Genomic DNA, 14,608 nt, shown 5'->3' with positions numbered 1-14,608 from the left:
GGAAGAAATAACTATCACAAAGCTCATAGAACTCATAAATGTTATAGCACACGATAGACAATTTGTCCCATGAAAGTTAGAATATGTTTGTGACTTTAACGAAGCATCAGTATCTCACAGTACTGTGAAATTTGGGAAATTATGTAACCACTTAATCACAATAAAGAATTTGAAAAAAAAAAAAAAGAAGAAGCTGCCTGAACTGGTTTGCAGTTGCGGTGCTTGAACTGGTTTGCAGTTGTGGTGCTGTCTAAGGCCTCATCACATCATAACTATCCCTGCCTAATTTTGGACCTGGATGCCCTCTATTCTTCTCTGCACAAACCAGTCAGCCATCTTGGAGTTCCTCCTCCTAGGACTCTCCAGGCAGCCCCAGCAGCAGCAGCTCCTCTTCCTTCTCTTCCTCACCTTGTACCCGGCCACCATCCAGGGAAACCTGCTCATCGTGCTGGCCATCAGCACAGACACATGCTTGCATAACTCCATGTATTTGTTCCTCAGCCACCTATCCTGCCTGGAAGTCTGCTTCTTCTCCACCACGATCCCCAAGGTGCTGGGCAACCACATCCTCGGGTGTCACACCATCTCCTACCCTGGCTGTCTCACGCAGATGTATTTCCTTTTTGAACTTACACACATGGACAACTTCCTTCTGGCTGTGATGGCCTATGACTGCTTTGTGGCCATCTGCCACCCTTACATTACACAACGAATATGACTCCTCAACTCTGTGCGCTGCTGTTCTCTGAGTCTTGAGTCGTTGCCAGCCTCAATGCGCTGATGCACACCCTGCTGATGGCATGATTGTCCTTCTGTGTGGACCATTCCGCACATCTTCTGCAACGTGACGTCCCCCTGAAACTCTCTTGCTCAGCCGCACTCCTCAACCAGCTGATGATTCTCACGGAGGGTGCCCTGGTCATGATCACTCGCTTCATGTTCATCCTGGCCTCCTATGGTCTCATTGCTGGTGCTGTCCTAAGAGTCGCATCCCCCAGGGGATGGTAGAAAGCCTTCTCCACCTGCGGCTCCCACCTGGCTGTAGTGTGTCTCTTCTATGGCACCATCATCGCTGTGGATTTCAACCCTTTGTTCTCACACTCCGCGGAGAGAGACAGCGGCCACAGTGCTGTACACAGTGGTCAATCCCATGCTGAACCCCTTCATCTACAGCCTGAATAGATTTAGATTTAGATTTACAGGAGAATGGTCCACAGGCAGATGTCTTTTTACTGATGGCAGTGCCACAGATCTGTCAACCAAGAAATCTTTGCTATGTCACTGATGTACTATGGTGTTTTTGTCAAAGTGTTTAATGAGCGTGAATAAATGTGGCTGTTCAATACATAAAAATGTACTTAGTACCTGACTTATGTAACTGTAAGCACTCTGTATATCACCTCTACAGGAACAATAAGACATATTTTAAAAAACAAAGCACAAAGAATTAGAAGGCTAACTCTAGCAGTACAGCACTGTACCATGAAGGAAAATAAATAATCACCAGATTTTCCATTCTTGGCATGATTTTGAGTTATATGTAGCTTAGGCCTCAGCTCAGCTCTTCAGGCTACTCTCTGACTCTCAAAATGAAGATACTACCTATTTGATATCTGTGTTTTGGATATCAATAGAATTACCATAATGTACTAAAATAAACAACCTTCAATTTCAAAGCAGTCATATATGTAACATACCTTAATTCTCTTCACCCCACGGTACCTTCAATTCTCTCATTGAAACCTTCTTTGCAATAAAGACACATTATGTTGTTACTTGTTGTCAATTTAGATTCACATTCCATGTATTAATAAAAACATGCAATATTTGGCTTTTTGAACTTTTCAGTTTTTTTCAGCATGATCGTGGGCAATTCTACCCATTTTCTTACAAATAGCTTAATTTTATTCTATATGACTGAATGAAATTTCATTGTGTGTATATATTTTGTACGTTAAATCTATTCAACAGTTTTTGAATAGCTAATTTGAACTGTCATTGACTATTGTAAGTAATTCTGTTATAAACATGGGTGTGCAAGTATTCCTCTTGTATATTGACTTATAATCCTTCACATATATGCTCAACAGTGTTAATTAGATGGTTATAAAATAGGTAAATTTATTGATTTCTATAATTTTTATACTTGTTTATATTCCCACAATCTGTATGATGGGTTATATCCAATATCTTCACTGGCATTTGTTGTTTATTTTCTTGATGATAGTTGTTCTGAATATTGTGAGATGGAATCTCAATATCCTTTTGAATTTCATTTCCTTTATGGATAAGAATGTTGAAAATTTCTTTGTGTGTTCAGTCAGTAATAGTAGCTGTCTCAGCTATATTCATATCTGAAAAATAAACTTAAAATTATTCATAAGAGACAATGAAGATAATTTCATATTAATAAAGGGAATAATCAGTTGAAAGAAGATAACAGCTACTAACACACACAAATGTTGATTATTAAATTTCATTAAATATTTTGGACTTACAAACACCAATAGACTGCACCACAATAATAGAGACTTCAACACCCTACTCTAGCCAATAGAGAGGTCATACAAAAGACATCCACAAAGAATCTTGAAAATTAATTAACAATATAGACCAAGTAGATAATTACAGATCATTTCATCCAGTATTTATACAGTCCATATTATTCTCCATAGCCCATAGCTCTTTCTTCAAAATATGTTTAGGACATAAACAAATTCTAAACAAATAAAGAAAATTAAATAACACTATATCTTATCAGATCACAATAGAGTAGAAGTAGAAATAAATGGGAAAAGAAACTACAGAGAAAGTTCAAATTTGTGAAGGATGAACAATACATTATTAAATGACAACTTAAGGAAGTGGGAATAAAAAAGGAGCCAAAATTGAATGAAAATGAAGCAAAACATACCAGAACCTTTGCGATATACTAAATGTAGTGCTAAGAAGTCATTTGTTTTCTTAAGGATAGCCAATGAGATAAAATTTCATTGTTCTTTTTATTTGCATTGCCTATATAGCTAGAGATGTTGAAGACTTCTCCATGTATTTTTTGACCATTTGCACTTTATTTTTCTCTTGATGTTCTATGGTAGGTACAGTTAGACAGGAATAATATGTTCAAGTGATTCACAGAACAGTTATATTTCATGTTTTACAATAAGATATTATGTATTTTATGAATAACCAGAGAGAGGCACTCAAAGAGAAACAAAACCAAAATGCTGAATGTAAATCTAGCCATACCAACAATTTCAAACATGAAAAAAATAGTTTTAAAATTGAAACAAGAATGGGAAGGGTAAACAAAGGAGGAGGCTACAATGCTTGATAAAAAATCTACTCACTATCTTGCCCATGTAATTGTGACCCCTCTGTACAGTATTTTCACAATAAAATAAATAAAATAAAAGAAAAAAAATTGAAACAAGAATATCTTTCTACAAGAAACTTAGATTCAGATACAAATATATCAAAAGATTGGGAAAATGATTTAAAATACAAACAAAACACATAAGATCCATTCATTGTACAAATATCAGGAGAATGAGATATTTAAACAAAAAAAATCACTAATGGTAAACAGGATGTTTTTTCTTTCTTTTTTTCCTTCCTTCCTCCCTCCCTCCCTCCCTCCCTCCTTTCTTTCTTTCCTTCTTTTTGTGTCTTTCTTTCTTTTCGTCTCTTTCTTTCTTTCTGTCTCTCTCTCTCTCTCTCTCTCTCTCTCTCTCTCTCTCTCTTTCTTTCTTCTTTTTTTGTCAGTGGTTGGGCTTGAGCTTAGGGCCTGGACACTGTCCCTGAGCTCATTTGCTCAATGCTAGCACTGTATTACTTTGAGCCACAGCAACACTTCTGGTTTTCTGGAGGTTAATTGGAGATAAGAGTCTCAGGGACTTTCCTGCTGAGACTGGCTTCCAACTGTGATCCTTAGATGTGTCTTCTGAGTAGGTAGGATTATAGGCATGAGCCACCAATGCCCAGCTAAACAGGACCATAATGATAAAGAATCACTCTATCAGGAATTTATGAAGATTATAAACGTATGTTCATAAAATTTAATGACAAAGCCCTAAAATACATGAATAAATCACAGGATGGAATGAAGAAATAGAAATCTCAATAATAGTAGAAACTTAATTACCCATTCTAAATAAAAGTATATAACCAAACCAATAAAAAGTAAAATAATCTAACAATATAAATTAATTTAATCAACCACATGCTCATCAAAAATACATGAAGGGGTTGGGAAAGTGGTAGAATGTTTGCCTTGCATGCACAAGGCCCTGGGTTTGATTTCTCAGTACCACATAAGCAGAAAAATCTGGAAGTGGTGCCATGGCTCAAGTGGTAGTGTGTTAGCCTTGAGCTGAAGAGCTGAGGGACAGAGTTCAGGCCCCACGACCCACCCCCCAAGAAAAATACATGCAAAAAACAGACTATACATCCTTCCACAGTATAGATAGAATATTCCTCAATATACTACTCAATAACTTTTAGCTAGGTTAAAAACAAACAAATTTGCCAAATAAAACAATATAGTTTCAAATAAAAAACAAAAGAAAACTTAGAAAACCTAGACTTGGTGGGAGTTAAACAACACACATTTTTGTTTATTTTGATTGCATTTATTTATACTAAACCATGATACTAAAATAATATGCTAAAGACATTAAAATATTACTGGTTAGAGATGAAGATGGGATATGGAAAGCAAGAAGAATGATAGAAAGGATAAATGATTAAGGTGAGTTCTAAACATAAACAGAAAGATTAAATTAAAACCACTTTGTACAATTTTTGGAAGATAAAAGTAATTAAAAACATTATTTGGTATACTTGGAACTCAAAAAATTAAATCCCCCAACAACAAATCCTCAAAGAAACAACTGCCCAATAAATAAGTGGGCTAAAGACTTAAAGAGAAACTTCTCTGAAGAAGAAAGAAGGATGGCCATAGACACATGAAGAAATGCTCAACATCCCTAGCCATAAAAGAAATGCAAATCAAAACAGCATTGAGATACCACCTCACCCCAGTTAGAATGGCAAAATTCAAGAACTCTAATAACAACAGATGCTGGAGGGGATGTGGACAGAAGGGAACCTTACTGCATTGTTGGTGGGAGTGTAAACTTGTTCAATCACTTTGGAAAGTAGTATGGAGGTTCCTCAAAAGACTCCACATAGAGCTCCCCTATGACCCAGCAATCCCACTTTTGGGCATTTACCCAAATGTTTACAAAGAAGACCACACTAAAGCTACAAGCACAACTATGTTTATTGCAGCATTATTTACCATAGCTAAGATATGGAACCAACCCAGATGCCTCTCAGTAGAAGAATGGATCAAGAAAATGTGGTCTATATACACAATGAAATTCTATGTCTCCATCAGAAAGAATGACATTGCCCCATTTGTTAGGAAATGGAAAGACTTGGAAAAAATTATATTAAGTGAAGTAAGCCAAGCCCAAAGAAACATAGGTCCCATGATTTCCCTTATTTGCAATATCTAGTATATGTATGAGTCAAGCAGAAAAGGTCAGATAAGGTGATGTTAGGAAAATGAACCCTATGATATGTATTTAAATGCTTTTTTCTTTCATGCATTTGTTTCTAACGCATTTATAAGATTATTTCTTTGTTGCTTTGTATGTCCCTCCCCCACAGTATAACCCCTGCTTTCACTGTATTTGATGTTGGTATAATTTGTGGAGGGGAAGGGGAAAAACAAGTCCTTTAAATAAGGATAAAGGTGGACCCGTTGCAGCAATGAGAAGTACAAGTTGTCATGTAGAAAACGAACTTTACAACTTTGGTGGTGGGAGGGGGGGGGTTGGGGGGGAAGGGGGAGGCTGGGAAGAGATGTGAAGGGCAAACTAAGGAGGAGGCTACAATGCTTGATAAGAAATGTACTCATTATCTTGCCCATGTAATTGTAACCCCTCTGTACAATATATTCACAATAAAAAAAGATGATGTTAAGTGAACTGAACCCCAAAATAGGGATAGGACTGGTTTTTTTCCTTGCTTGCTATTGTTTTTAACGTATTAAAAATATACTATGTGATTTTTTTGTTTCTTTTGTATGTTCTTCCCCCATGGTATAACCTGTTTTCACTGTATTTGATGTCAGTGCCCTTCATCTTGTATATACATTTTCCTAATTAGGGGAGGGGAAGGGAAATAACAAAATGCTGAAATAAGGATACAGGTTTACCCATTGTAACAATGAGATGTATGAGACACTGTGTTGAAAATGAACTTTACAACTTGCAGGGTGTGTGGGGGGGGTGGTTGGGTTGGGAAGGTAGGGAGGGAAGGGATGGTAGGGGAAAAACAAAGGAGGAGGTAACAATGTTCGATAGGAAATGTACTCATTACCTTACTCATGTAACTATAACCCCTCTGTACAGTATTTCTACAATAAAAAATTAAAAAAAAATTATTTGGAAAAGACAGAGATGATGCTTAGTGAAATGAACTTCAAGATGTGGAAACAAGAGGTTTTACTTTGCTTTTGTTGTTTTTAATGTATTACATGATTTCCCTTTTCTTTTGTGTTTTATTTTTCTGATGGTTTATCCACTGTTGTCACTGTATTTGATTTTGGTACCCTGGGTATCATATATATGTTTATCTGAATTAGGGAAGAGAAGGGGAGCAAAAAACACATTAAAATAATACAGTGGGAACATGTTTAAGGATCACATATCTCATAAAAGACGTATTCAAAATGTATGTAGCACCATTAAAATGTAATAATATAAACAATCCAATTAAAATGTGCAAATACTTTGTATAGAAATTTTATAATAAGAGTATGTAAGAGCTTCTACATATCATTAGCAATCATGGGAATAACTATCAAAATTACATTTTGACATCACTCCACACCTACTAAGCCAGCCATAAACAGGAAGACAGATGCTAATGAATTTTGGCCAAGATATGCAGAAATAGAATCTTTACATTTTGCTGTATGTGGCAGTGATAAAGGTACAGCCAAGGAAGGGTCTACCAACTCAGCAATAGGTTATACCTAGGGTTATCACTCCGTTTAGCAATTCTGCTTTAAATATATGTTCAAAAACAATGAAAACAACACTGTGCATATAATAAAAATTGCCTCAAGCACTTTAAATAAGTTTATTACATGATATAGGAACTATGTTTATAAAATAATAGAATACTAGTAGCAGGTTTCTTCATTTTTCAATATACATTATTGGAAATTGAAAATATAATTTCTAGTTTATAATAGGTATTCGATATTTGTGCAATAAAATATCATTTCCACCTACATTAGCTTACACATTTATTATTGTTATATAGCTGTATACACCCTTTACTATTTGGACTAAAATATTTTTCATATTATGACTTAATATTCTAGTATCAATTTGGTACAGTCCATAAATTTGTCATTTTAAATAAATAATCCAGTGTTCCTTCATATTTATGTATTATTATGTGGTTATCATATCTTATCAGTCGTTTTGATTATTCTGTTATCTCATCACATACACACATATATACATTCATATACAAATGCTTATGAACGTATATGTGCATAGAAACACTTATTATCCACTGACTTTTTCCTCATGATATTTATTTCTCACAGTTGACTATTTTTTATCAATGGTTATGAACTTTATATCTTTTGATTCATAAACCAGATTAAGAATCTTGATTTGTCAGGCTATTTCTTAATTCTGATGAGATAAAATATGTCAAAGGGCTTTGGGTGAACATGCAAAAGAATTCACATTGAAGTTTCTTGTCATGAATAACCTATATTTTAGAGATAGAACTATCTTTTTTCTCTGATGTAAATCATACAGGCATTTATTGTAGCAAATTAATTTGATATTCAGGCACCAGTAACAATCATTTTAATGAGAATTCTTTAGCAATTTAGCAGAGACAAATATCTACTTATTATGAAGTGTTACTACTAGCTAGAAAACACTTTAAAATAAGTGGTCACTCCATTAATGCATCTAACATTCTCAGTATATCATTAATTATGACAAGACACTGATATTAATATTGATTTAGTGGCACTTAGAATGTAATGACATGCTTTTTCATAGTGTCCTAGAATCAAAGATTACTAGTTGAGGAGATTCTAGAGGTATGTGGACCAACTACCTACCTGATTGATGTATGGGTCTCTTCTGCAACATGTTGACAAGTGGCCATCAAGTCTATTCTTTTATTGAAGAGGGCTTAGATTATTTTATCAAGTACCCTATTATAATATTTGACAGCTATAATTGCTACACATTTCATTTCACTGAACAAAGAAGCAATCTTTCTGAAACTTCTGCCATAAATGCTCATTCTTCCCTCCCTAAATTTTATATATGATAGAAACCAGTCACTTCTCACCATGAAAGATCTCCCAGTGACTAATAACTATCATCATTCACCTCTTCTCATCTTTACCATCACCATGTATGTTTATGTTTTTGTATCCCAATTTAAATTATTACTACTATATAATTCTAATCTCTGGTTTAGTCACTCTTCTTTGGATATACTCTAATTTTCTCATAGCCATCTTAAAATGTGGCTTAGTACCCCATATTTAATTTGATATATCATTATTATTTTTTATTATTATCATACACTTTACATCTATTTATGCAGTCTCACATGAGGTTGATGTTCTGATTAATAAAATGCACAATTAACATATTTAGCTTACAGTCAATACAATGAAATAACTTTATTCTGTTTATCAATGCATTTCTTACTCTGTATGGTGCATGTGGGCTTTTGAAATTAAGACCAAGTCCTTCAATTTATCCATACTAAAATTCACTGTACTAGATTAAATTCATTGCAATCTTTTGATATTTTGATTCTGACATCCAGAGTATTGACTTTTGTGACTACAAACTCCTGAAATCCAAGCAGTTAACTAATTTCCCCAGGATTTTATCTGTTATATTGGATATTATAATTTGGGGGCTTATAATATAGATTTGTTAATGTGAGATGTAACAGTTGGAACATGAAACAAGAATGGTACCCCTCTACTATATTAGTAAGCATGTAGCTATAGTTTGTTCCTGTTTGCTTCAGTGTACTTCATGGAAAATAGAAAACTTTTGCTTCTCTGTTATTACCAAAATTTAGGCTATTTTCTCATATTTTTCTTGATATTAAAAAAAACTCCCTTTGTGTCCTATTTCTTGTCTAATATGTTCATGTTTCTACTTACTACTGATTATTCTATACTCATCCTTAAGGCCAAAATAAGAGTACTTCATTTGGAACCCTCATTGACCATATATTTGTTGTCCCTTTAGTCATGTAGAGCAATACTGCACCTTCTATAACCTTTGAAACAGACTAGAGTTAATTACAGCTCGTAGGAAATGTGTTTCTGGTCCCACCATTAGTTTGTAATATCTATAAAGATGGAGAGACATTAGTTCAAATACCATGAGTCTTAATAAGTTTTAGTAAATAATAATAAGTAAATTTTCTTGGGTTAAATTGTAACTTCACAGAATACAACTGAAGACAGGACTTTAAATGACATTGAATCAAAATAAGAGCATTTTGATGCAAATTTCTACATTTCTGTGTTATTTTCCTTTTCTTTAACCAACTTACCAGTATTATCAACAAAATAGTTTTCAACTCATTATTCATTCCACCAAATGTTTTCTTAAATTACTAAATGTGTAATTTTAAGAGTTTAATTTACAAGATCTTAGAATATAGAACAAAATATTCAATTTCTTCTGCAGTGAACCAGCCTCATCCCAAGCGTTGTATCCCTGGATATCTTTTTCCTATGCCAATCACTGTTGGACCTATTCCTCATCCCTCTTTTGATGCAACTACAGGTGAGTTTTGAAACATATTTGTACACATACAACATAAGAACTTACTTGATATTCATTAAGTAATTATTTTATACTAGATTTTGGTCTGAATTGATTACTTTTGATTATTTTCTCCAGGCACATAATTGATTTGGCCACTTTGTTTATAGGTGACACTGGATGTGAGTGAAGGAAAAAAGGGAAGAGACAAAAAGTTAAGATCTGCTAGAGTTTAAGCTAGATGAAAATGACTTACTTTTCTACTGAGATGAACATATGTATTAAATATTAGGAGCTCCATTTTATTGGTGAGAGAATCAACACAAAAAACACTGAAGGTGGTATAACCCCTTTTATTAAGTATATTTATTCCAAACCCTATATTGTTTTACCTGCTCTGATCCAAAAAAGTACTAATCATCATAATTCAAATATTTTTGGAGAAACTTGTATCTACAATATTTAGAAATGTATTTCCTAGATTTGGAGTTCAAGTGCAATCATATTTCTGTTCATATATTCTGTTTTTAAAAATACCATTAATTTGACCATCTACTAGGGATTATGGGTAGGCTCCTTGAGGATACAAAAATCCACAGATGATCAATTTCATTTAATCAAATAGTGTTCCATATACATTGAGTCTATACACATAATCCTACATATGTGAAATTATTTCTAAATTACATGTGCTATGAATGCAATGTATATGCCATGTAAATAATTATGCTATATTTTCAGTGGAATAATTGCCAAGAAGAATGGTTGTACATATTCAACAGAAGTATGGTTTTTCTTTAAGTATTTTTTACTTGTGATGATTTGAATCTGTGAATATGGGTATCACAGATATTGAAGTCTTACTGTATTTGGACATACACAACATTATAGAGGGTACCATCATCAAAATCTACATAATATCAGCACCTAATTTATAAGATTATTTGCATTTTAGTAATCTTTCTTTTCTTTACTTCTTTCCTTTTGGGAGCAGCATTCAAAATCTTATCCAAGATATCACATTGTGTCACAATTATAAAGGTAGTCAAAAATTCATATGGCATATGACATATGAATTTTAGTAACAATTTTACAAAGCATTTTCATTTTATCATCACTATAGACTCTCATTTATTTACGAAGGTATATTGACTAGAGATAGATCCTAATCTATCTCATAAAGTTCTTCATTTCATCATCATAATAGACCCTAAAGGAGCATTATGTGTATATCAAGTTTTGATATAAGCATTTTGGCAGTACAGAGGTTTAAAATCGTGGCCTTGCAACCTGGTAAACAGGTGCGTTACTACTTGAGCCATGGCTTTTTCCCTTGTCCATTTACAAATGGGCATTTGAGCATAGCTATTTATATATTATTATAACATATGACAATAATATATGACAAAGTATAACAACATATTTAATGGTTTTCTGCTTATTCAAAACATAGTTTTTATGTTCAGAATTTCCTGAAATTCTTGTGTATATCACCCATGTCCTAATTTTATAGTGATATTCATGACTTTGGAAATTATGCTGGGTAAAGCCCAAAATGATGTATTAAAAAAGTTTTTTTTGGTTAGTCATGGGGCGTGAACTCTGGGTCTGGGCGCTGTTCCTCAGCTCTTCAGCTCAAGGCTAGCACTCTACCACTTGGCCACAGTGCCACTTCCACCTTTTTCTGCTTATGTGGTGCTAAGGAATCGAACCCAGGGCCTCATGCACGCAAGGCAAGCACTCTACCACTGAGCCATCTTCCCAGCCTCTATTTCACATATTTTTTTGGAAATAAAAAGATTATTTTTGCACTTAAGTATAGATAGTGTCTGATGTATTCTAAATAAAAACGCAACAACCAATGAAATATCAATCATTGTGGTTAATACTATTAGTAGTTATTAGAGCCCAACCATTGAATTGGATAATATATGTATAAACATATTTCATATTTATCCTAAAGAAATGGTTCTGAAATGATTTAGCAGAAAATGTTTTACACTTTTCTTTGAGGTAGATATAAATAAGATTTGTTGCTTACATTTTGACAGAGGTTATGAGGGAAGTATGGAATAGAGACATCAGAAGCATTCAGGACTACTGACTCCTAGAGAATTATGTTCTCGCTATTGAATTTCTTTAATAGTAGAAAGCTAAAAGATGTATTTCCACTTCTCTGCTTTTTAAAGGTTTTGAGTTCTAAAGAAATATGATAAAATTGTAATATATCAATGACAATTCTAATTTTACAGCTATTTTATTGAGATTAGGTGATTATATCAATTTCATATATTTCACAGTATTGTGGAATGGTGATATTTAGTTAAAGTCACAAACATTTTATCCTTCACAAGGCAAATTGAATGATGACAATTTTTAAAAAAAATTATTTTTTTTATTGTGAAAATACCGTACAGAGGGGTTACAATTACATGGGTAAGATAATGAGTACATGTCTTATAAAGCATTGTAGCCTCCTCCTTTGTTTCCCCTTCCCATCCCTTCCCATCCTCCCCCCCGCCCCCCCACCCAATCCTTCCCGCCCCACCCCCCACCAAAGTTGTAAAGTTCGTTTTCGACTTAACAACTTGTACTTCTCATTGTTACAACGGGTCCACCTGTATCCTTATTTAAACGACTTGTTTTTCCCCTTCCCCTCCACAAATTATACCGACATCAAATACAGTGAAAGCAGGGGTTATAGTTATACTGTGGAGGAGGGACATACAAAGCAACAAAGAAATAATCTTATAAATGCGTTAGAAACAATCACATGAAAGAAAAAAAAACATTTGAATACATATCTTAGGGTTCATTTCCCTAAGATCACCTTATCTGACCTTTTCTGCTGGACTCAGACATATACTAGATGTTGCAAATAAGGGAAACCATGGGACCTTTATTGAACTTCATGTGTTCTTATGTGAAACTTATTCTTCGCCACAATTATTCGAAGTTATTATTGTCTCCATTCAACTTCAGGAAACACAGATGCACAGCCAGGGTAAGTAACTTATTACAGATGTCCCAGTTTGGGGAAAGAATTAAACCTGAAGATTATACACCAGAATTTATAAAATATGCTATGACCACCAATAAAAGCAATTCATGTTAATAATTTCTTTTGTAGGTTATAACCTCTTACAGAAAACATTGTAGATAGTATTTGCTCTAGTCCTGTCTGGATAAGATATTTGAATCAATTGCATGTTTATTACTAGTTAATTGATGAATTAAAAATTTTCATTCTGGGAACCTGAAAGTGGCAAATAAACAAGCATTAGATACTAATGTTACATTCTTGTGGAAAATTGATATTTTAATCCAGTTTTAGTTACACTGGAAGGAGTGCTACTTTTATACCCCTTTGTTCTTGTTGCCTTTGAGGGCTGCATATATTTTTTTCATTTCATTTCATTTTATTTTGTAATATATTTTATTATAAAGGTGATGTACTGAGGGGTTACAGTTACATAAGTCAGGTAATGAGTACATTTCTTTTTGAGCAGTGTCACCTCTTCCCTCATTTTCTCCCAGTTTTTTTCCCTCTGAACACCCCTTCCCCACAAGTTCATTTTCAACAGTCTCTAGGGAGTGTCACTGCAGCATTGGCTCACCATTTGTCCCACCATTTCTGTGCTCCCCCTTATCCTGCCCAAAACAGTTAAACTTGCATACAAGACAAAAGATACACAAATCAAAAACAGCAACAAAAGGAGAAAAAAATACTACCCCCAAACAAAACAAAACCCAAAAACAATATAGCAAAAATCTCTTGTTTCTATTTCATGGAGTTCATCTTAATAAACACTTTATATGATCATATGCACACAGGTATTTAGCCTTTGTGATCCTTTCCTAAGAATATTCTCCTTTGATTTCATTGTGTGAATGTTTAGAGTCCTGTTTAATTTATCATGCCCAAGTGAAATTTTTTTGTCTTTTACCATCCATTATGCTTGTAGATTTATAAGCACATTCTAATTACTACAAACAAATGAATCAATACAGCCTATGTTTCTTGGAACTGACTTACTTCAATTTATATATATATATATATTTTTTCTAAGTCTTTCTATTTCCCTATGTACAGAATCATAGAATTCCATTGTGCATATATATCCCATTTTCTTGATCCTTTGTCCACCTAGGGGCATCTGGGTTGATTCAATATCTTGGCTATGACAAACAATGTTGCAATGAACCACCCAATTAATAAATGGGTTAAAGACTTAAAGAGAGCCTTCTTAGAAGAAGAAATAATAACAGATAACAGACACATGAAGTAATGCTCAACATCTTTAGCCATGAAAGAAATCCAAATCAAAACAACACTGAGAGTCCACCTCACCCAAGTGAGAATGGCCATTATCAAGAAAACTAACTAAAAAATGCTGGAAGGTATGTTGCCAAAAGTAAATGCAACTACATTGTTGGTGAGAATGTAAACTTGTTCAACCACTCTGGAAAGCAGTATGGAGGTTCTGAAACAAGAGGTCCTTATCATGTCCTGTATGTAGTTATTTCTATTTTTTCTTTCTGTTTTAGTTTTCTGTAACTTTTGTCTTGTATATAAGCTTATCTGATCCATGGAAGGGAAAGAGAATCACAGAAACAACAAGACTAAGACTAAGACTAATGCAACAATAATACTCACCAGACACTGTTAGAAATTAACAGTACTATTTTGGGGGGATGGGGAGTGATAAGTGGGAGAAAATGCAAGAGTGGTAACAGTGTTCAAAATGAAATGT

At 34.0% G+C, this 14,608-nt stretch overlaps 1 pseudogene; it reads left to right on the top strand.

The window, feature by feature from the left end:
• Window positions 1–298: 298 nt before the first annotated feature.
• LOC105992152 lies at window positions 299–1,285 on the top strand (annotated as a pseudogene).
• Window positions 1,286–14,608: the final 13,323 nt, after the last annotated feature.

The sequence above is a fragment of the Dipodomys ordii genome, unplaced genomic scaffold (assembly GCF_000151885.1).
Source record: "Dipodomys ordii isolate 6190 unplaced genomic scaffold, Dord_2.0 Scaffold80, whole genome shotgun sequence".
Classification (NCBI taxonomy): domain Eukaryota; kingdom Metazoa; phylum Chordata; class Mammalia; order Rodentia; family Heteromyidae; genus Dipodomys; species Dipodomys ordii.
The sequence above is the reverse complement of the archived record's forward strand: the minus strand, read 5'-3'. Positions and strand labels throughout refer to the sequence as shown.